The sequence below is a fragment of the Ornithorhynchus anatinus genome, chromosome 1, assembly GCF_004115215.2.
Source record: "Ornithorhynchus anatinus isolate Pmale09 chromosome 1, mOrnAna1.pri.v4, whole genome shotgun sequence".
Classification (NCBI taxonomy): domain Eukaryota; kingdom Metazoa; phylum Chordata; class Mammalia; order Monotremata; family Ornithorhynchidae; genus Ornithorhynchus; species Ornithorhynchus anatinus.
This window is the reverse complement of record NC_041728.1, coordinates 11998713-12022108: the sequence shown is the minus strand read 5'-3', so window position 1 is coordinate 12022108 and position 23396 is coordinate 11998713. Positions and strand designations below refer to the sequence as shown.

The 23396-nt window shown below is 41.8% G+C and overlaps 1 protein-coding gene and 1 non-coding gene across 4 annotated transcripts in view; one reads left to right on the top strand and one right to left on the bottom strand.

Moving 5' to 3' along the window:
- The window catches only part of KIAA0825 (KIAA0825 ortholog), a 322760-nt gene that overhangs the window by 25449 nt on the left and 273915 nt on the right, over window positions 1–23396 (bottom strand). The window lies entirely within an intron of this gene.
- On the top strand, window positions 10144–10281 carry LOC114815554. The gene has a single exon (XR_003763349.1). It is a non-coding gene; the product is annotated as a small nucleolar RNA SNORA7 (small nucleolar RNA).

The window sequence follows — 23396 nt, the reverse complement described above, 5'->3', positions numbered from 1 at the left end:
ACTGTAGACAACACTACCATCCTTCTTGTCTCACAAACCCATAACCTTGGCATTATCCTTGACACTTCTCATTCAAGTTACATATTCAATCTATCATTAAATCTTGTCGGTTCAACCTCCACATCACTAAAATCCATCCTTTCCTCACCATCCAAACAGCTACCATGTTAATCCAAGCATTCATCGTATCCCGCCTTGATTACTGTATCAGCGTCCTTGCTGACCTCCCTGCCTGCTGTCTCTCCCCACTCCAGTCCATACTTCACTCTGCTGCCCAGATCATTTTTCTACGACAACTTTCAGTCCTTGTTTCCCCATTCCTCAAAAACCTCCAGTGTTTGCCCACCTACCTCCACATCAAAAAGAAACTCCTTACCATTGATTTTAAAGCACTCAATCACCTTGCCCGCTCCTACCTCACCTCACTGCTCTCCTACCATAACCCAACCTGCACGCTTCACTCCTCTAATGCTAACTTCTCACTGTACCTCGACCTCATCGATCTGGCCACTGATCTCTTGCCCACATCCTGCCTTTGGCCTGGAACGCCCTCCCTCTTCATATCCAACAGACAATTACTCTCCCCCACTTCAAAGCTTTATTGAAGGTACGTCTCCTCCAAGAGGCTTCCCAGATGAAGCATTCTTCTCCTTTTCTATCACTCCCATCTGTGTCCCCTTGACTTGCTAACTTTATTCATTCCCCATTTCCAGCCCCAAAGCACTTTATGTACATATCCATATTTTATTTATTTATATTAATGTCTGTCTCCCCATTTAGGCTGTAAGTTTGTTGGAGGCAGGAAATGTATCTGTTATATTGTTATAGTGTACTCTCTCAAGTGCTTAGCTCAGTGCTCTGTAGGCAGTAAGTGCTCAGTAAATAATAATAATGTTGGTATTTGTTAAGCACTTACTATGTGCAGAGCACTGTTCTAAGCGCTGGGGTAGATACAGGGTAATCAGGTTGTCCCACGGGAGGCTCACAGTTAATCCCCATTTTACAGATGAGATAACTGAGGCACAGAGAAGTTAAGTGACTTGCTCACAGTCACACAGCTGACAAGTGGCAGAGCCGGGATTTGAACCCATGACCTTTGACTCCCAAGCCCAGGTCTTTCCACTGAGCCATGCTGCTTCTCTGTACAATTGTTTGATTCATCCAGACTTACTTCATGAGGTTGTCAGGAGATTTCCCTCTTCAAGAGCCATCTCACCTCTCCCACAAACACACATTTCCCCTGCCAGGCTTCTGAACCTGCTTTGAAGCCTAATTTCAAACCAGATGGGATAGCGCTTTGAGACACAAGAAGCAGACTTCAAATATTAACATATTAACCACTTCTTGCTAATTTACAGTGCAAAATGGTGCAGCACGTGGACCTTCTTACAGAAAAAAACAACCAATGAGGAAGGAGCACTAGACTGGCTATGGGAATCTGGGTTTGAGTTTTGGCCTACTGTGGCCCAGGTAGAGAATTCATGCTTTCAGGGCTCGTTTCTCCAGATGCTAATGGCGTACTGGATAGAGCACAGGCCTGGGAATCAGAAGCCCATAGGTTCTAATCCTGGCTCTACCACTTGTCTGCTGTGACCTTGGGCAAGCCACTTAACATCTCTGTGCCTCAATTACCTCATCTGTAAAATGGGGATTGAGATTGTGAGCCCCCTGTGGGACAGGAACTGTATCCAACTCAATTTGCTTCTATCCACCCCAGTGCTTAGTACGGTGCCTGGCAAATAGTAAGCATTTAACAAATACCACATTATTATTATCATTATGTTCATCTTCCTCCTTCCTACTTAGAAGTGAGCCCTATGTGAGACAGGGACTGTGTCCAATCTAATTACCTTGTATCTATCCCAGAACTCAGAACAGTGCTTGACACTTAGTAGGCGCTTAACAATTATGATAATTATTATGCTAACGGCGCTCATCATGGACAGTGAATGATGGGCCTATCTGGGAGTATGAATGAAGCAATAACCATGTCTGCTCCTTAGAAGAAGCAATTTAGGAATCTAAGGTGTGGTAAGAGTTTTGTATTCCCTTGGTTAGTCAGCATACTGGGATGTGTGGATAGATTATTGGTCTGACCTGATAATGGTATTTCTTGCATTACTGTCATTAATATTATTAATATATAACATCTGATACATTGATGTAATTGTCTATAAAGAATATAGTAATTATCTCAATAAATCATTCACATTTCCTGTGAGTTAAGAACAAGGCCTGTATGGTGGGTCTCATTTTATAGAGGAGAAACTGGGCCTGCGACAACCTAATACTTGGCATCATGCAACAAGTTAAGGGCAAAGTAGACACAGACACTAGGACTCAATTCTTCCATTCTGGGAAATGTACAAACTTCATAAATTTTGCTCTAATCGAATGCAAAATTTATAAATAATGATTCCAACTCTTCCCAAAACAAATAGACCATGCTACTGCCCAGTTACCAGATCAAATGAAAAAATGGAGATTTCAGAGAATGGGGAATGGAATTGCTCATGAAATTATTTATCAGAAGGGAATTCAACTAAAGCTTATCCTTGATAAAAGAAAAATAGAGCACAATAGTACTGTTGAATTAGTAGCTTGTATACTATTATTATTATTATTAGTGTGACCTAATGGAAAGAGTGAAGGCCTGCAAGTCAGAAGACCTGGGTTCTAGTTCCAGCTCTGCCACTTGTTTGATGTGTGACCTTGGGCAAGTCACTTCACTTTTCTGTGCCTCAGTTACTTCATCTATAAAATGGGGATTAAGACCATGAGTCCTACGAGGGACAGGGACTGTGCCCAACCTACTTATCTTGCGTCTCTCCCAGTGCTTAGTACAGTGCCTGGCAAATGATAAAGACCCTAACAAATACCATTAAAAAAAAAAAATTTGGTGCTTACCATTGTGAAAACGTGATTAAATATATAAGAATCAAGTCAGACACAGTTTTTGTTCCACTTGGAAATCACAGTCGAAGAGGTTGGAAGAGCAGATATCTTATCCTCATTTTACAGATGAAGAAACAGGTGCAAAAAGTTTAAATGATTTCCCCAGGGTCCCAGAGCAGGCCAGTGGCAGGGACAGAGTTAGAATGCAGGACTCCTGACTCCCAGTCCCACACTCTTTCCACTAAACCATCTTGCCTCTCATGGCAGGAACATGGTTGGTTCATTCATTCATTCAATAGTATTTATTGAGCACTTACAGCTTGGCTCAGTGGAAAGAGCACGGGCTTTGGAGTCAGAGGTCACGGGTTCGAATCCCGGCTCTGCCACTTGTCAGCTGTGTGACTTTGGACGAGTCACTTCACTTCTCGGTGCCTCAGTTACCTCATCTGTAAAATGGGGATTAAGACTGTGAGCCCCACGTGGGACAACCTGATTCCCCTGTGTCTACCCCAGCGCTTAGAACAGTGCTCGGCACATAGTAAGCGCTTAACAAATACCAACATTACTATGTGCAGAGCACTGTACTAAGCGCCTGGAATGAACAAGTCGGCAACAGATAGAGACAGTCCCTGCCGTTTGACGGGCTTACAGTCTAATCGGGGGAGACAGACAGACAAGAACGATGGCAATAAATAGAGTCAAGGGGAAGAACATCTTGTAAAAACAATGGCAACTAAATAGAATCAAGGTTGGTTCCAGTTGCAGGGCTGCTGGGAGAATAATTAAGGAGAATGGGTTGATTCTGGGAATGGCTCCAGAGTCACATTCCAACCAAATTTAATCAAACTCACCAGGGGTTTATGTTCTCTTGACCCCTCCTGGTCTTTTCTTTCAGTTTACCTCATGACACAGAGCCTGAGATAACTATCATGTCTCTTGATATTTCAAGTGTCCATCCTATTCCAAGTTTTATAATAAATTCAATCATTAAATGGAAGGTTCCAGCTAACCCTTTCATTTATAAGCAATCCATGATACTCAAGAGGGTCTTACCTAGGAATCTAGATTTACCACAAAAAAAATAAATGTAAAATCCTACCACAAGCCAATTCTTCTCTAATGTTGGGAAGAATACAAACTCCGTCCAGAGAGCACTGTGGGAATTTATTACATTAATGACCCAGTCGAATAAACACTTGACCATCAAAAACTACTGAGGCTGAAAAATTGCTTTTCCTAAACCAAACGCTGCTTTACACAACATAAATAGATTAATTACTGCTGATAGCTACATCTCTAATCTTATTTGGATGAAGTCTAAATTCAACTCTGTAAAATCCAGATTAGTCCTCCAATCAAACCTATTAAAAATCCTCTGGCTTATTACAGTTAATAGGAAATCCAGGGAAAAATATTCAGGCACCTCCACAGCCTAATAATTCCAAGAATCCAGTACAAAACAGGGATGAAAAATATGCCTCATCTTTTGTTATGGTTTTCAGTCTTCAACCTTTTACCCATGGTAATTTAGGAAATACTCAGAATGACATATCACATATCACAAAAAAAGCAACAAAAGAAAGTCCTGTAAAACTCCACAATCTAAGGCAGCACAATACCACAGGCAGGGAAAAAAATCACAAATTTTTCATTAATAGGGCAGGAATTTAGAGTAGATTAAAGATATGTGATTCAGAAGTTATTAATTTTTTAACTTCAGGAAGATAGGATTTACATTTTATAGAAATTTGTGTTTGTTTTTGCTTTGGTTTTTGTAGCACAGTAATATCTATTGGTATGTTTCTTCAATGACATTATTCCATTCCAATATTATTTCTTGGGAAACATTCAATAACTCAGTTACTTCCAGTAACTGACTTCCTAGTAACTTCCTACTGAATCCTCTGTACTGTACTGATCACTTGAAGATAGCCCTCTCAATGTAAAATTACCTTAATTTGGAGTATGAGCCTGCTGCCTTGATCCAGAACTTTTCAGTATCCTATCTTTTGTGCCATCCATAGTACCTATCTGAGGATATTTATTAAGTGCTTGTGTGCTCGGCTAAGCTAATTGTGCAAAATGTTGGAGGTAGATGCAAGATAAACAGTAAGGACACAGTCCCTGTCCCTCATGTGGCTCACTGTCTACAAGGGAGGGAGAACAGGTCATTGATCCCCATTTTACATATGAGGAAAGTGAGGCTCAGAGAGGTTAAATGACTACTTACACAACAGCAGGCAAGTCAAAGAGCCTGGGCTAGAACCCAGGTCTCCTGATATCCAATCCAGTATTTTTACAAGAAGCCTATCTAGTTAGACTGTGATGCCATAGCAGACGAAACTTGGGAGGAACAAAGATAGCAAATTGGGGAAAAGTGGGAGAAGGGAGCAAATACATAAGACTATGCATAGAGAGTTGTACTAAGTGCTTGGGAGAATCCAACACAATAGTCGGTAGACATGATCCCAGCTCTCAAGAAGCTTACAATCTAGCCGGGATCATTGACATTAAAATAAATTACTGATAGACTCAAAGGCAGAGGTATGTCAGAAGGGAGAGTGAATAAGGTGGGAAGATGAAAGGTTAGTCAGGGAAGGCCTCCTGGAGGAGATATCGATCGATCAATGGTATTTATTGAGTGGTAACTGTGCGGAGTCCACTGTGGTAAGCACTTGAGAGAGTACAATACCACAGAATTGCTAAACATGCTCTGTGCCCACAGAGAGCTTAGAATCTAAAGGGGAAGAGAGGCATTAAAAAAAATTACAGATAGGGGAAATGGCAAAGTATAAGGTTATCTACACAAACAGTATGGAGTAGGGGTGAGGTAAATATTGTAATTTTAGTAGGGGATTTTAAAAATAGGGAGAGTGATGCTCTGCAGAATATTCATTCATTCAATCATATTTATTGAGCGCTTACTATGTGCAGAGCATAAGTATATTCTGTACGCACAGAATATAAATGCAGAGAGAGTTCCAGGCAGGAGGAAAGATGTGGAGCGAAAGGTCAATGGTGAGAGTGAAGAGCCTGAGTTAGAGTAAGTAGGTTGGCATATGAGGAGTTAAGTGTGCCCGCTGGACGGTAGCAGGAGAAGAGCAAAGTTAGGAAGGAGAGGGAGAACTGAGGGGCCCAAGTGCAAGTTTAGAGATCAATAAATACCATTGACTGATTAGGGCCGGGTGGTGGAGAGTCTTGAGGGAAAGCCACAGGGATCCAAAGGAGGGATATGAGGAGAGGATAGATGAGCTGCTTGATGTTTCAGGAAAAGTGATCTGAGCAGCAGCATGTAATGGGGAAGGGTTGGAGGTGTGAAGACCAGTAAGGAGGCTAACGCGATTGTCAACTTATGGCAAGACCGGAGCTTGTACCGGAGTGGTAGTTGTTTGGGTAGAGAGGAAGAGGAGCAGCTGGGAAATATTATGCAGCAAAAAATGGCAAGATTTAACAGTGGACTAGATGTGAGACTTGACTGGTAGCACAGAGTTGAGAACGACACCAAGGTTTTGGGCTTCTGGAATGGGGAGGATGGTAGTTTTGTTGACGGAGGTGGAAAGTGGATTTAGAGAAAACATTAGCAGTAATACCCTCAAGGAGAGCTGAGTGAATGGCAGAGAACGTCCTTTTATTCCATTTACTCATCTGTATTTACTGTACATTCATACATCATAAATTTTGAAGAGAGACCTTAGCATAATATAATACTTTTCGGTTTAAATGTCTATTAAAACGAAGGACAGCATTTGCTTAACAAGCCACAGAACAGTAAGGCATGATAGAGATTTGGTAACCAATCTGCAAACTGAATATGTAAATGGCTCTCTGACTTAATATATCTCTTGTTTTCATTCCTTCTATTCTTCCCAAAGACAAAGACTTCTCTGTAAATATTGCTTTAGGGATTATGAGGCTTTAATTTTCAAATTCATCCAAAGGCCATAATTTAAACCATAATATTGGCTTTACAAAGGTAAACAGTGATTGAACCATTTTGCTCTAGCTAATATAAATACCAAAGAAATTAAAGTCAATTAAATAATTGCTTTATTAGGCTAATGTATTACTGCTGCAAGACATGCTGTAGCATATGATGCAAGTTAGCCTGGCCAAGAAAGTAAAGTAAAACCGACATCAAAATGAACGTAAAGAATGGAGACCATAAGCACGTTTGAATCAAGAGTTTGTGGAAATGTTACTGTGTATGATTAATTTCATGGTTTACAAGCCATTGCAAGACTTAGTGTAAAATTCTGGGAAATTCTGAAGGGAGTTTCACTCATCTCAGAAGTTACTTTGCAGGGGAGAGAGAGCTTTGTAGTGAACCACTTCTTGAGCCTTAAATTGGCTTTGAAATTAGGTTTGAGTATGAAATTCAGTCCAGGAAGGAGGGAGACAATCAAAGGGGAATTGAGGGTTGAGATTCTCAAGAATCAAGTATGTGAATTTCAGTCAAATCTTCATCCTAACTTGTTTTTCACTGAACCCAGAGATGCTCATCCAGGCTCTAACCTCCTCAGGATATCATTTAACACTCTCTACCTGTTGTCCCCTCCCTAGCTAACAGCCACCTGCTTTTCCTAATGTTTTTACTTCAGAATGCAAGGTATTATTTTGGCCTTTTCAGCCCTTAGGGGTATATTCAGTCAATCACTCGCATTTATTGAGCACCTACTGTGGGCAGAGCACTTTGCTAAGCGCTTAGTAGAGTACAGTGTAACGGACTTGGTAGACATGTTCCCTGCCCACAATGAGCTTACAGTTTAGAGGGTTTGGCTCGACCCTTGACAATTCCCTTCCTAGAGATGATTCACAGTTTTAAGTTTCCTTCATTTTGCTTACCACGCTTAGTTTGTGAAGTCTGAGGTTTTTTGCCTCCTGCAGGTAATGTTCAAGGTAGCATAAACAGTAATGCCCTATAAAAGATTAAAATCTGAGATGGCCTAGTGAAGAGAGCATGGGCCTGGGAATCAGAAGGACCTGCGCTCTAAACCAGGCTCTGCCACTTGTCTGTTGTGTGACATTGAGCAAGTCACTTGACTTCTCTGTGTCTCAGTTCCGTCATCTGTAAAATGGGGATTAAGACTGTGAGCCCTATGTGGGACAGGGACTGTATCCAACCTGATCAGATTGTATCTATTCCACTGCTTAATATATAATGCCTAGCAGATAGTAAGCCCTTAAAAATACCATTAAAAACAAAACAAAAAAACAAACAAACAAGTTCAACAAGTTCAAACAAACAGTTCAAACTGTAGATTCTTGTTTCTCAGGTATCTTTATATGTAATCCAGGTTAGAAAATGATAACCCCAAATTTCCAAAGAATCGTCCAGGCGTAAAAGCTTTTAACAGCGGGACAGTTGGCTATCAAAGCAGAAAACAGAAAATCAAAACATGTATTTAGCTCTGGATTAATCAGTTTTTTTTTAAAATCACCTACTGGTCTGACTGTATAGTTATAGGGAGAATCCAGGAAAAATAATTCACTGTTTATGTGTTTCAGCTGCCAAAGTTCTTCCTATTATAATTTCTAATACTGAAAAAATTTTATTTCTCTACATGGAAGCATCCCATTAGAAGACTAATAATCCTCTAGCCTAAGCTACTTGTGGCAGGGCACACAAATACCAACTCTGTTGAAAGGTACTGTCCCAGGTGCTTCGTACAGTTCTTTGCACACAGTAAGCACTCAAATTCCACTGACTGATCAACTGGTTGATTGATTGATTGATACAACAAGGCCAAGTCCCGGTATGGACGAGGATCACCTCTCCTTATTGCTGAATTGTACCTTCTGAGCGATTAGTATAGTGCCCTGCACCCAGTAAGTACTCAACAAATACGACTGAATGAATGAATGAGGTCCCAGTTTGTTCTGGAAGTGCCTAAGGAATTTAGTCATTTAGAGTTAGGTTACTGGGCTGGTTGGCCTAAAGACAACTAGAATGTTCCTGGCCTAGCCAAAAAATTCAGTCTTGGCTAACACATTTAGACTAGTTTATTCGCCTTTCTAGTAAGAACAAAATATCTCTGTAATTAACTTTAACTGCAGTTAGGTTACTGGCCTAGGCTGAAACATTTGGCAAAATGAGGGATAGGGTAGAGCACAAGAGTCTAACAAAATGAAACAATTCTTCAGGCTAAAAATAACTTCCACGAAAATACAGTTACAGGAAAGGTAAATTATAAAAGTATGCATTTACCCAATCATTTTAAATACCGTAATTACACAAGCTACTCATCAAAAGACTTTTAAGACTCATTAAAATCGTAAAACAATTCTAATTAAAACCATATTCAAATGAAATTTCCATAAATAACTTACATGGTACTATAAATGAAACAAAAAAGTTGTATAAAAGATTCAATTAAACTGTAAGTTTTGGTAAAAATTAAAGCCTAATTGCTCTCTGATTAAGGTCCCCCCAAATGTAATGATCAATGGCTCTATTCAGAAGAATTAGCCTTCTGTACCACAGATGCTAGTTGAGTAGAACAGCTTCGTATTTGACACCAACAAACCTATTCATTCTCAAATCAGCATGAGCGGGGAAGCCTTTCCTCCCACTCCCACATCCTGAAGACCCTAATGACAAATGCCTCACAAAGCAGTGCACTTAATGTAGATAAATGTCTCCGTATCTCTTCAGTTCTAAACTACATCAGCAAATTAAAAATCCATCATCTGAGATAGTTATTGGGACAGTGATTCTCTCACTTTATCAACCTTCTAGGAAAAGATGGACCGGGACAGCAGAAGAGAAAACTACTTTCTCTAAGGCTAGTAGTGGGTAATTTCCTTCTTTCCAAAACCCTTCATTCTTTCTTAGCTACTTGAAGTGGGTTTGGTTTTTATTAGCTCAACTGTCCTTGTATGATGGAGACTTGTGGCATAATTACCTGGGTTTATCTGCTGAAAAATGTGTTCTGGTAAGTGATCTAGTCAGTGCCAGTTCCCTTCTTCCACTGCAGCTGAGCAAAGTACAGGCTCTGAGTGCCCACCTGGGCCCAGAAAATCTCCACCTGCCCCGAGCATCCTCGGTGTGCGCTGGATCAGGCATAAAAGCCACTGCTCTGCCTCTTCAGCCCCTCTTCAACTCCAACCAAGCAAAATACCTAGTAATTGCACAGTCTCACCTCCCTTTGTGCCCTTAGCCCCCACCATCCCCAGCTGAGGAGAAATTCTGTTCCTCTGGCCACCACTCCCTACTGACCTTTGTTTTTAATTTGTGTATTGTCTATTTGACCCCTTCCAGGGTCGCATCTGGAGAGTTTCCAGTCCTCTACCAGTCTCGATTTTGGGAGGGAGAGTCAAGTAGAGGCTCAGTCAATCCATTCCTAGCTTGGGCAGTGGCTAGCGAGTGGAAGGCAATCTGCTACAAGTCAAAACTCACCCATGCTGAGCAGCAGCGGCACGAGAGAGAGTCGAGGGTGAAGAGTCAAGTTTACTGCGTGGAAGGAGGCGATGGAGCTTTTTTTAACCAAGAAAACTCTATGGCTCCATTATCAGCACGATTGCTGATGGAGGCGGAGTGTTCTAGGAGAGATGTGTCCATGGTGTCGTTATGGGTTGACGTGATTCGACAGAATAAGACAAATTGTCTATTTGTCCTTGTCTCTTCTACTGTTTTCAATGTCTTAGTGTTTCACTGCTCCCAATGTGGCTGTCTCCAGTTCCCACCTCCTCTCCACCTATATTCATAGATTGTGAGCTCTTTAAGAGACAGAGTCCATGTCTAATTCCCACCTGTATACTCTTCCAGGGCTTTGTACAGTGCTCTGCACAAAGTAAGCTGCAGCATGGCTCAGTGGAAAGAGCCTGGGCTTCGGAGTCAGAGGTCATGAGTTCGACTCCCGGCTCTGCCACTTGTCAGCTGTGTGGCGGTGGGCAAGTCACTTCACTTCTCTGTGCCTAGTTACCTCATCTGTAAAATGGGGATTAACTGTGAGCCTCACGTGGGATGACCTGATGACCCTGTATCTACCCCACCGCTTAGAACAGTGCTCTGCACATAGTAAGCTCTTAACAAATACCAACATTATTATTAATAAATACTACTAGTATTACAACTACCATTTTAGTATGACTCCATCTCTGGGGGAAGGCATCTCCATAGCGGTTGCTTTAATAATCATCATAACTTCCATGGATTTAAAAGATTTGCCATACTAAACATAAATGTTTCAGGATATACTGAATGATTTATATTCCTGACAATCACATTACTCTTTTTCTTACACAGGAGGAAGCAGTTATGACATAACTGCTTCATTTAGATCCTGATTTTGAACTAACGTAATTTAAGACTTTCTGCTCTGAACAGGTGCTCTTTGAATAAATGGAATGTGAATATTCAAGGAGATAGACAGCAGGAATGAAAAGCGTAGCCCTTTTCCAAGGTAATGAGGGGTTCGGTTCCAAGACTGAATATCTTCACAAGAACACAAGATCTGCACTTCTTGAGAAGGCAGCTTTCTGAGGTGTCTTTTCTATCACTAAAATGAGTGGCTATACAGTACCACTTATTGAATAGTAATTTGTTTCATGATTCTGTTGTCTTAACCCACATGAGTTGATATATAGAGATCCATAAGAAAATGAAACAATTACTCTCACTTTTATAAGTATTTTCAATAATTGACTATGTCTTGTTAAAAATCGAAGACTCCTATCTCCCGCCTGGAGTTCTTGAGTGCCATAAAGTTACCAAAGAAGGTATAGAGGGGTAACTAAAATTTCTCCTATATTTTCCCTCATTTTCCCCTAACAATCATCATCATCATCATCATCATCAATGATTCATTCATTCATTCAATCGTATTTAGTGAGCGCTTACTATGTGCAGAACCCTGTACTAAGCGCTTGGAGTGTACAATTCGGCAACAGATAGAGACGATCCCTGCCCAATAACGGGCTCACAGTGATATTTATTTGGCATTTATTGTGTGCAGAGCACTGCGCTAACTCCTTGGGAGATTACAACAGAGCTGGTAGGTACATTCCTACCCACAGGGAGCTTACAGTCTACAGGGAGAGACAGACATTAATATAAATAATTTATAACATCAAATGTATAAATATGTACATAAGCATTGTTAACCACAATAACAGCAATCAATAAATGCAATATCTCCAGATCATCTTGGTTGAGCCTCTCTGTAGCATCTCCCACAGTACTAAGAACAGTGCTTGGCACATAGTAAGTGCTTAACAAATGCCATCAGAGAAGCAGCGTGGTTCAGTGGAAAGAGCACGGGCTTAGAAGTCAGAGGTCGTGGGTTCTAATCCCGGCTCTGCCACCGGTCGGCTGTGTGACTTTGGGCAAGTCACTTGACTTCTCAGTGCCTCAGTGACCTCATCGGTAAAATGGGGATTAAGACTGTGAGCCCTAAGTGGGACAAGCTGATTCCCCTGTATTTACCCCAGTAAACAGTATTACTAATTACTAAATGCTCATATAGGTACAAGATAGTCAGATCAAACATACAGAGAGTGCACAGTCTAAAGTATAGGGAAAGTAGGCACCTTATTCCTATTTTATAGGTGAGGAAGCTGAGAAGCATAAAGGTTAAATAACTTGCTCAAGTGAAATGTTATTGGTCGAGTTGGAACAAGCTCTGGAACCTAGATTTCTGACTCTGGGATGCATGGTCTGCATACGGTAAGACTTTCCATTAGGCCACGAGGCCTATTCACATAAAGTCTATTAATGAATAAAATGAATTGTGATTAACAGTCCATTTCACAAGGCTACCTACAAAATGTGCCTCTTGGACTGCAAAAGCTGCTACCAAAGAACCTATTTCTATTTGTTGATCTACTTCATAAGTAGGCAGTGATGAGATAGTCACCGAACAAGGCCAGGCAAAATCCTGCAAGCCAGTTGTCTGGTCCAGAACTCACCTGATGTGGTTCCAGAAAGGCAGAACCTTGCTGAGTGCCATTGAAAGGTAAAGTGGAGCTGCTTTTCGGGTAGATTACTGAGCCGGAGCTGTTTTACCACTGACTAATGAATTGGACAGAGATAACTCTCTATCCTATAGAGTTATCCTATAGGCCTGCTTCCCTTAACTTTGTTCCAGGGCAGCAGGCGCTACACCATTGGAGGATGATTTGTGTCAGTCACAGCGTGTCTATCTTCCCTTCCCAGCCTTCCACTCAGCCTCACAAAATTTCTCCAGGATCACAGATCTACCCGAGGCTCTTCGGTACAGCACGCCAGCCTTACTGAACTCTACCATATATCGTGTTGCTTCGTGTTTAATGTATTGAAATTACTCAATGCTAGAAAAGAACACATAACAACATAGGAAACTGTATCAAAAAATGTCAGCCTTCCTGATATATTCAAACCACCTACCTATTAATTCTCAGTGAATCAGGAGTTTCTACAACACAGATTTTTCATAACACAAGGTTCTTCAGGAATACAACTATTGTATTTGAGCAGAAGTGGGTGAACTCAGCACACCTTAATAAGGACATAGTAATAATAATATTGTTGGTATTTGTTAAGCGCTTACTGTGTGCAGAGCACTGTTCTAAGCGCTGGGGTAGATACAGGGTAATCAGCTTGTCCCACTTGGGGCTCACAGTCTTAATCCCCATTTTACCGATGAGGTCACTGAGGCACTGAGAAGTCAAGTGACTTGCCCAAAGTCACACAGCCGACCGGTGGCAGAGCCGGGATTAGAACCCACGACCTCTGACTTCTAAGCTCGTGCTCTTTCCACTGAACCACGCTGCTTCTCTGATGGCATTTGTTAAGCACTTACTATGTGCCAAGCACTGTTCTTAATACTGTGGGAGATGCTACAGAGAGGCTCAACCAAGATGATCTGGAGATATTGCATTTGGGATGACATAGGCTGAAAGGGGACATGACAGAAGCTTACAAAATAATGAAGGATTCTGACAGGCAAATGTGGAAATACTGTTCGCCAAATCCCACAGCACAGTTTGAGGAGACACCCACTGAAGCGAAGGAGGGGTTCAAACAAAGAAGCACTTCTTTGCACTGTGGATGTTAAGAATGGGGAAGTCATTACCACATGAATTTGTGAAAGCAGAAAAAAATCAATTGGTTCAAGGAGAATTTGGATAAATTAATCATTGAGATGTCCTTAATGGATTATTTAAAGGATAAGTTAAGGATATTTGATGGTGCATCTCTAGTGGTAAAGATGGATGCCACAGCAGAAACAGAAACTCGGAGTGGATGGGCCCCCTGGCACATCACCAGGAGATGGTGAGAAGAAGTGTAGCCTAGTGGGTACAGCCCAGGCCTGGGAGTCAGAAGGACCGGGCTTCTAATCCTGGCTATGCCACTTGCCTGCTGCATGACCTTGGGCCAGTCACTTCATTTCTCGGTGCCTCAGTTACCTCACCTATAAAATGAGATTAAGTCTGTGAGCCCTCTGCGGCTCATTCATCTCGCCTTCCAGCCACACAGCACTTATGTACGTATCTGTAGTCTATTTATTTAGTGTCTGTCTCCCCCCTAGACTGTAAGTTCATTATGGGCAGAGAATGAGTCTGTTTATTGTTTACTGCCCTCTCCCAAGCACTTAGTCCAGTGCTCTGCACATACTAAGTGCTCAATAAATACGATTGACTGACTGACAATCCAACCTGATTGTCCTGTATCCATCCAAGTGCATAAAACAGGCCCTGGCACATAGTAAGTGCTTAACAAATACTATTATTATTATTATTACCACCAGCTGGCAATATCTGCCCCAGATGTAAAATATCTTGTTCTACCCCTAACACTACATCCATACAGTTGTAAATAGAGGCAAATTATTAACACAAGTGAAATTACAATAACTCAGGGAAACAAACATTAGCTGCCATTTCAGTGATCAAACCTTGCAATAATAGAGCAGATAAATGCTTCAGTTTACAGAAATATCTGGACCTTCCTGAACCCTCCCGGTGATTAATTAGAAAGGCTGTCTTACAGATTTTTCTCTCAGGTGTAGTAACCTTGCAGCCCTTACCATTAAGAACTAATAAATAAATGCTTGGTTAAGCACAAACAGGTTGATAGGCAGTGAAAAAGAGTGATGATCTCGGTTTTTATGCAAGATGCTCATGCTGTCATTTTACCTTGGAGGACAAAATAATATGAAATGAAAAGATGCAAATGCCAAAGAGTAAACCATTTAGAAAGTGGTGTACACTTTAAATTGTAAGTAGTCGGGCCAGAATTGGAAGGCTAGCCTCAACAATATGAAAGTTAGAGGATTTCCAAAATACGGTGAGTTTTCTCTTTGGATTTCAATAACCCCAAACAAAATTCAGTGGGCTCCGATTTACATTCCTAATTAACGAACCATCTCTAAATTGAACCAATCGGAATTAGTGAAATGACTGAACTGGAGAGGTTATTTTTTAAAAAGTGGTTTTACTCTCTTACTCATTCTTGCTTATACAAAAGCAACATTCAGATGAATTTCTCTGTCATAGGAACAAGACTCAGACAGAAATAGACAATGCTACTACATATTTAAATCACTTAATTTCTCGGTCCTCAGTTTCTTTATGGGTAAAATGGGGCTAAGCTAGACAAGGACTGCATCTAAACTGATTACACTGTAGCTACTGTTTAGCATACTGCTTGACCCATAGTAAACATCTAGAGAAGCAGCGTGGCTCAGTAGAAAGAGTCCGGGCTTGAGAGTCAGAGGTCATGGGTTCAAATCTTGGCTCTGCCACTTGTCAGCTGTGTGGCTGTGGGCAAGTCACTTCACTTCTCTGGGTCTCAGTTCCCTCATCTGTAAAATGAGATTAACTGTGAGCTTCACGTGGGACAACCTGATGACCCTGTATCTACCCCAGCACTTAGAACAGTGCTCTGTACATAGTAAGCGCTTAACAAATACCAACATTAATATTATTATTATCTATGGGTTCTCCCCCGATTAGACTGTAAGCCCTCATTGGGCAGGGATTGTCTCTATTTGTTGCCAAATTGTATATTCCAAGTGCTCAGTACAGTGTTCTGCACATAGTAAGCGCTCAATAAATATTATTGAATGAATAAACATTTAACATGAGACACAATGTGGTCTGGTGGAAAAAGCAGGGGCCTGGGAGTCAGAAGACCGTAAGCTCGTCCCTCTGAGACTGTAAACTCGTTATGGGTAGGGAATGTGTCTGTTTATTGCTATAATGTACTCTATTAAGAGCTTAGTACAGTTACAGTAAGCACTCAATAAATATGATTGAATGAAATGAATAAATATAATCGAATTGAGTAGATTTTAATCCTGACACTTCCCACTTGTTTTCTGTGTGACCTTGGGCAAGTCATTTCACTTCTCTCTGCCTCAGTTACTTCATCTTTATAATAGGGATTAAGACTTTGAGCCCCAAGTGGGATATGGACTGTGTCCAGCCTGATTATCTTGTATCTATTCCAGTGCTTAGTACAATCCTCTGACACATTGTCTTGTCTTATGCTGTCGAGTCGTTTCCGATCCATAGCGACTCCACGGACACATCTCTCCCAGAATTCCCCACCTCCATCTGCAATCATTCTGGAAGGGTATCCAGAGAGTTTACTTGATGAAAATCCGGAAGTGGTTTACCATCGCCTCCATCTGCACAGTAAACTCGAGTCTTCACCCTCATCTCCCTCCCAAGCCACCGCTGCCCAGCACAGGTGAGTTTTGACTTGTAGCAGATTGCCTTCCATTTGACAACCACTGCCCGAGCTAGGACAGGAATGCACGGGCCTCTACTTGACTCTCCCTCCCGTAGTCAAGACTGGTAGAGGACTGGAAACTCTCCAGGTGCGATGCTGAGAGAGGGGGAGAGCAGAGGTCTGTTGGATGTTGGAGGTGGATGGGGTTCCACGCAGAAGGGAGGGAGGGAGCAATAGGTAGGAGTCAAGATCACGGCACGGTGAGTGAAGGGAATGAAGCATGTGAAACCAGTGAGGATAAATTGGCAGGGGGAGAGCTGGTGAGTGCTGGTGGTCTGGATTTTTTTGCTTGATGTGGAGACTAGGACAGACATGTGGGCAGAAGCATGCTCTGTCTGCGAAAAGGCCACTACACGATGGAAATTTAGAGGGTTGATCAGAAAGGCTAACCATGGCATTCTTCTATGGAGCGCTGGGGCATCCTCCAAGGGTGAACAGAGGTAAAGGTTACAATGATGTACCGTTAACCATCAACCTCCAAAAGCACTCCGGTGGTATTTGTTACGGGCTTACTACTGTCAGGCCTCCTACTAAGTGCTGGGGTAGATACAAACTAATCAGGTTGGACACAGTCTTCATCCCCATTTTACTGATGAGCTAGCTGAGGCACAGAGTAGTTAAGTTACTTGCCTACGGTCACCCAGGAGACAGGTGGTGGAGCTGGAATTAGAACCCAGGTCCTCTAACTCCCCGACCTATGCTCTTTCCATTAGGTCACACTGCTTCTCGGGAGAAAAGGCACAGCCTCCTGGCAAAACTGCCATTTATTCAGTCTTCACCAGGCAAACTCACCGCCACAGCAACAGAGAAAAGCACAAGGCGTAAAACTCCTCTAAACACCGACCGCCACCTAGTGCTAACCTTCATACACAAGGTCTGTGGTCACCCTCCTTCTCTTCTGCCTCCTAGCCACCTCAAAAAAAAAAAAGAGCAAGATCTACTGGATGTGAAATGCCAAACTGGTATTATTAGCTGTGCTATTCTCAACTGTAAAAATCAAATTTTGAATGAAAGGGATACCCTGGTATCATTAAAAAAGAGCATCTCTAACCAATTATCAATTCACTTCAATGTGCCACAGCCTTCATTCACAACCATTTTATTCTGATATCATTCGAATGGTGATATTTTAACTACGAAAAAGTAGTATTTACAGAACTTCATTGATTTAAGTCTACTGTCATTATGTTTTTCAGAAATCACTTTATGTTACTATAGGTCTCAGAAATTTAATGTTTTGTCACGACAAGCAATATTATATATTAACAGCTAGGCAAACTAAGATTAAATGATTTCCTACGGCACTAGAAGCCAATTCTAACCCACAGCAGAACTCTGTTCTTATTCTTCATGGGGTGGAACATCATTATTCAAGGGAGGGGAGGGAATGGAGTTTAGGGGGAGGAGGCAAAGAGGGAGAAAAAGAAGGGGAGAAGGAATATGGTTTATCCTCCTTCTTCTTCCCCCTTAACTTCTTTCCTGACTAAGGCTCCACCCCAACTTTGCCCCCATGCTCCAAAAAGCAAAGTGGGCTCCCCTGAACTGATGGTTACTCACATAATAAGCGCTCAATAAATATGACTGAATGAATGAATGAATGAATGAATGAAAAAGATTAAGGTTAACAGCATACACCTGGCAAATCCTACATATAGAAAAGAACCTCCATTTGCAACACATACCAGAAGACCATTACTGAAATCTGTGACCTGGACCAACTGCCCAATTTTGCAGAGACAGAAATACTGAATCCAGAAAGGCAGCATGTGATCTGGGAGACAGAGTGGCACCAAGATGGATGGCGTGAAGGGTCACACCAGATGGAAGGTTCAGTGAAGTCACTGAACCAGGTGAAGTTTTCAGTCAGTCTCCCTCTCTAGACTGTAAGCTCGTTATGGATAAGGATTAGGTTCAGTGAGTCTGTTGCAATATATTCTCCTCAGCACTTAGTATAGTGATCTGCATAGAGTTAGTTCTCAGTATATGTCATTGACTGATTGATTGATTGAATAGAATATGTCACGGACCCCAGGATCTTTCACAGAAGTTATAGATAGCTTCTAGAATGTCTCAACATCATATAGGTGCCACACAATGACACCCTAGAACAGTCAACCCACCAGGGCAGGAACTAGATGATTTGCCCTTTTGCTGGGCAGAGTTGTCAAGGAGAAGCAGCATTGGAGATATTCAGACAGCTGCTCTAAAATGGGGAAAGAGAAAACAAAGAGACTAGAAAACATTTTGAAGACACAATAAAGTGTACAAAAGTGGACAGTTGCAGGACAGACTGGCGTTCCACAATTAGAAACGGGGTGACGAAACGGGGTGACAAAATGGGGTGACGAAACGGGGTGACTTAGGACCAAAAGGTCAGGACACAGAGAAGCAAAAATGAAAATAACATCATATCAGATGGAAGAGAATTCCACACACTGACCAATCGAAGGTCATCAGTCAGTGGTATTTACCGAGTGCTTACTACGTTCAGAGTACTGTAGTAAGCTCTTGGGAGGGCATAACACAATGAAATTAGCACATTCCCTGCCCATATAAAAATATTACCACAGCATGCCATCCTAAAGACCGGCTAGCACTCTCATGTACTATCTCTTCCCCATATCTCTCAACACCCAATCTTTTATATATACTTCACTTCACACAGATACCACGCATAAGATATACTGAGATTCGATTCTCAGCATCTCCGAAGTACTTTTTTTTCCCGAAAAGTAGTTTCCAACATGAAATGTCCCATAAAATAACGTGCACCATTCGAACCGCCCATTCTCTGAAACAGCATGACCCACCGAATGCTAAACACATCGGTGGGGTCTAGAAATAATACACTGAAATAAGAGATGAACTGTGCTGTGGTAAGCAGCACATATATTTAATTTGACCTGTCAGCAGAAAGTTGGAGGGGCTATGCCCAGGCTTACATCCATTTTCCTGCTGCTTTTCCTAATTACCATCAGGCCATTTTCAGCAGGGGTGAGACTCTGCTCTGCCAATTTGAAATTCATGTTTTCCTCCTAAGCAGTCGGGCCTGGCTAAAGTAGTCCGTAAGTGTGTCCCTCAACTTCGGACAAAGGGCCCACGGTTCTCCGCTTTTTGTGTTTTTAACATTCAACTCTGCATTTGGATAGTCCGACCCCCCTGATTAATGCCTCGCAGGAACTCCTGGATGGCCCGCCTGTTAGCGATCTAATTTTGTGCAGGAATGCCTGGGCTGGTATGTTCAACCGATTCACCACCCAGGTGGCTACATTGGGACTAAATGAGCTGTGAAGGGGTTTCATCTCTACCCAGCGCAGTCCTCCCTCGTGGAGCCCCCGCCGTGTACGGCCACTGCTCCGACATGATTTGTCACCACCCATCAATAGAAAATAAATTATTGCCCTTCTCACTTGTCCATGGGCCTGTCTTCACTTCAGCTGGCCTAATAATTGGGAGCTCAAAGAGAACATTTCCAGGCTTTGTGGAGCATGATTATGACGGAACACACAAGCCTCCCATGCATCTTGGCCAGTAAAAACATGTAAGGAAAGTAAATTAATTGGATGTTTTGCACCGATGATTAGAGCATTACACAGGGAGCCTACGGAAGCGTGGATCAGGTCGACGAGATTAGTTCGGTTCTGAGTTTGATTTGCTTAGTGTAACATTATTAGTAACTGCATCGTTCAAGGTTATGGCATTGATTGCTTCGGGAGAAAACAGTCCCGATATAATGAGACTGAATCCCGTTCAACTGGCCAAGGTGTTCTCGGTCAAATTAAAAATCCCTTTAGGAAGAAAATCAGAGAGGAAACAAACTCATTCAGAATGCCTTTAGATTAAACCTTTGGCCGGCGTTTTTGAAAAATGTATTCCTCAGGAACCAATCGGAAAAATATATTTGTAGAACGGCCAGCGGGTAATTGCATTAGTTCAGTAGACAAAGAATTCAAGGAAAAAATGCTTCAAGAGCCAAAAGGAGAAGCAGTTGACACCTTTCATTGGACTAAGTAAAAATGAGCTGGCTTTCAAAAATCTCCTTCTTTTCTTCCGCCGAGAGAGAGGGCAATGCAGAGCAAAGATATAGTGGCAGGGCGTCAATTCAGACCTAATAATTAAATTCAGAGATGCAGAAGATCAAAGGGAAAATTGTATAAAAAATTAGGCTCAGGACGTGGATTGGAGTTTCTTCATTAAGAACTCTGTCTGGCATACAATGGCAAGACTTTCTAGGCATCGGAATAAAAGAACAAAGACGTGGTGCCTCATAAAGGAACACCCGCTACATTACATTTGTTATTTTAGCCGGGACAGTATTTTTTAAAGTTTTGTTCACATATCAAAAACTAAACAGTCTTTACTGAATTCTTCTCTTTTGGAGTAAAAAGAAATGAGACTGTTTCATGTTCACGAGTCTGTTCATTTATATGGTAGGTGGTCTTACCATTGACTTGAAAAAGAAACTAAAGCTGCAGTGTGGAGTAGAAGTACATGAGGGAACTCCAGAGATTTGGCCCAGAATAGAGTGCTTGGTCTCCATAGATCACCTGTCTCTTCGGAGGTTGGATTAGTAACAATAAAAAATAATTGGATGAACTATTTGAAGGAGGCTGGTTATCTGGTTCAGCTCTGCTCTGAAATTAATTAGTCCTTTAATCTTATGGGGCTATTGCAAATAGAAAACTAATGAATAGAAAGAAAATAACCATTAGGTCATGGACCATCAGGACTGTACCTGACGATGATAAACAGCAGTTATCTACAAAGAGGATGCTGCTCGGTGTTTGGGAACTGGCAGATGTGGAATTGACACCCTGGCATTGTGTGGAACTAGATTTTCTGACGAAGGTGGGCTGAGAAGGAGTGAGGCGTAGTAGAGAAGCCGCAAGATGTAGAAGAAACAGCATGGGGCTGGAAATCAGGGTTCTAATCTCAAGGCCTCCAGTTACCTGCCGTGTGACCTGGGCAAGTCACTTAATTTCTCTGGGCCTCAGTCCTCTCAGCTGCAATGAGGATTCAATACCTGTTCTCCCCCCTACTTAAACTGTGAGCTCCATGTGGGACCCGGATATCTTGTAACTACCCCAAAACTTAGTACAGCGCTTGGCACATTATGAATGCCAACTTTTATTGCTATCGCAGTAGTCTGGAACAGGTGATGGGATGTTGCTTGCTGTTTATGCTGCATTATGTCTTGTATACACGGAGAAACTTAGATTTGGGGGGTTGATAAGTACACGCCTTTCTATATTTCAAAGTCTGCACTGATGGTGCTTAGCTTCATGAGTAAAACTCTGGAAGGTAGGGGTTGTATCTGTTTAGTTCTGTAGCCAACAGTGTCGGGCTGATGAGTGCTTAGAGTTTGTTTGATGATGAAGAAAGGAGACAAAACTAAAAAGAAAGAAAAACAGCTACCTACTAAAGGGTCACTGCCCCAAATGCCTTGACCAGGCTCCCTACTCACAGGCTCCAGACACATGAATGATAAGATTTCATTTAGGAAGCCCTGGGGTTCCCAAGTTCCTCTAAATTCCTATGTGGACTCATGAACTAATCTTTTCTATTAAGAAAACCATTGGTGGGGGACTACCATTGAATGCAATGGAGAAAGAGATGGGTTAGAAGAGGCAGTGATCTGGACAGTGAGAGGATGGAAGTGGAGACAATCCAGGCTCTGAGAAAGCACGGGAGGTAGGGGTACAAAAAGGGAAATAATAATGTAGTATTTGTCAAACGCAAATATTATTTTGCACCAAGCACTTTATTACAAAGTGCCGGACTAGATACAAGTCGGACAAGTGAAGGGACACAGAAATAAAGGAAATGAGGCACGGAGAAGACTGAGGAAATGAAAATTAAGAGTAGTTTAGGCATGGTCAAGTATGAAAAAAAAATAAGGTTTAATTCACTGTAATTGAAGGGAAGGAGCGAATGAAGGGATTTGAGGAGACTGGTTTGGCCTGAATGAAGAAGTAGGAAAGTTATTTTGGCAACCACATTTCAGATCGGACTAATACAAGATTGGTGGAAAATGAAAGGATGAGGACAAGGTTAAGGCCTAATACAGAGTTTTAGAATTCAGGGATGAAGAGTATGGTTTTTAAAAAAAGTAACAGAAAAAAGAGATTTGATTTATCTTTGATTTTGAATAGGAAGAGAGGGAACAATGCATTATCATCAAGTTGTGGATTTGAAAGATGGGAATTTCATGGTCTTATTTAAAGCCTTAAAGGATTCATTAGCAGAATAGAAAAATGTCTTAGGAGGAATGTAAAGGAACTTCAAATTGGCATAATGATGAGGATAATGTTTTGTTTTTGGTATTACAACTTTATTTTTCCCAAGGGCTTTCATTGCTTTTCATCCTCACAACATTCACGTGATGCAGGGAGAGACAGGCATTACTTCCCATTTTATGTGAAAAGAAAGAGTCCCAGAGAGGTTAAATGACCTGCCTGAGATCATACGGCCCGCCAGTGATGGACCTTGGACGAGGACCCGGGAGTCCTGACTTCTAGTCTCATGTTCGTTCCACTAAACCATGCGGCCTGGCCCTGTGAGGAAAAGACTAGAATGGAATGGTAGATTGGGAACGACATCTGGGATGAAGAAAACAGTGTTAGTTTAGTCAAAGGAGAGAAAACAAGGGCAAAACTATGTAATGATACTATTGAAGGGATAACCTCGATAATAGAGAAGCAGCATGGAGTAGTGGATAGAGCATGGGCCTGGGAGCCAAGGGGTCATAAATTCTTATCCTGGCTCTGCCACGTAATAATGATGATGG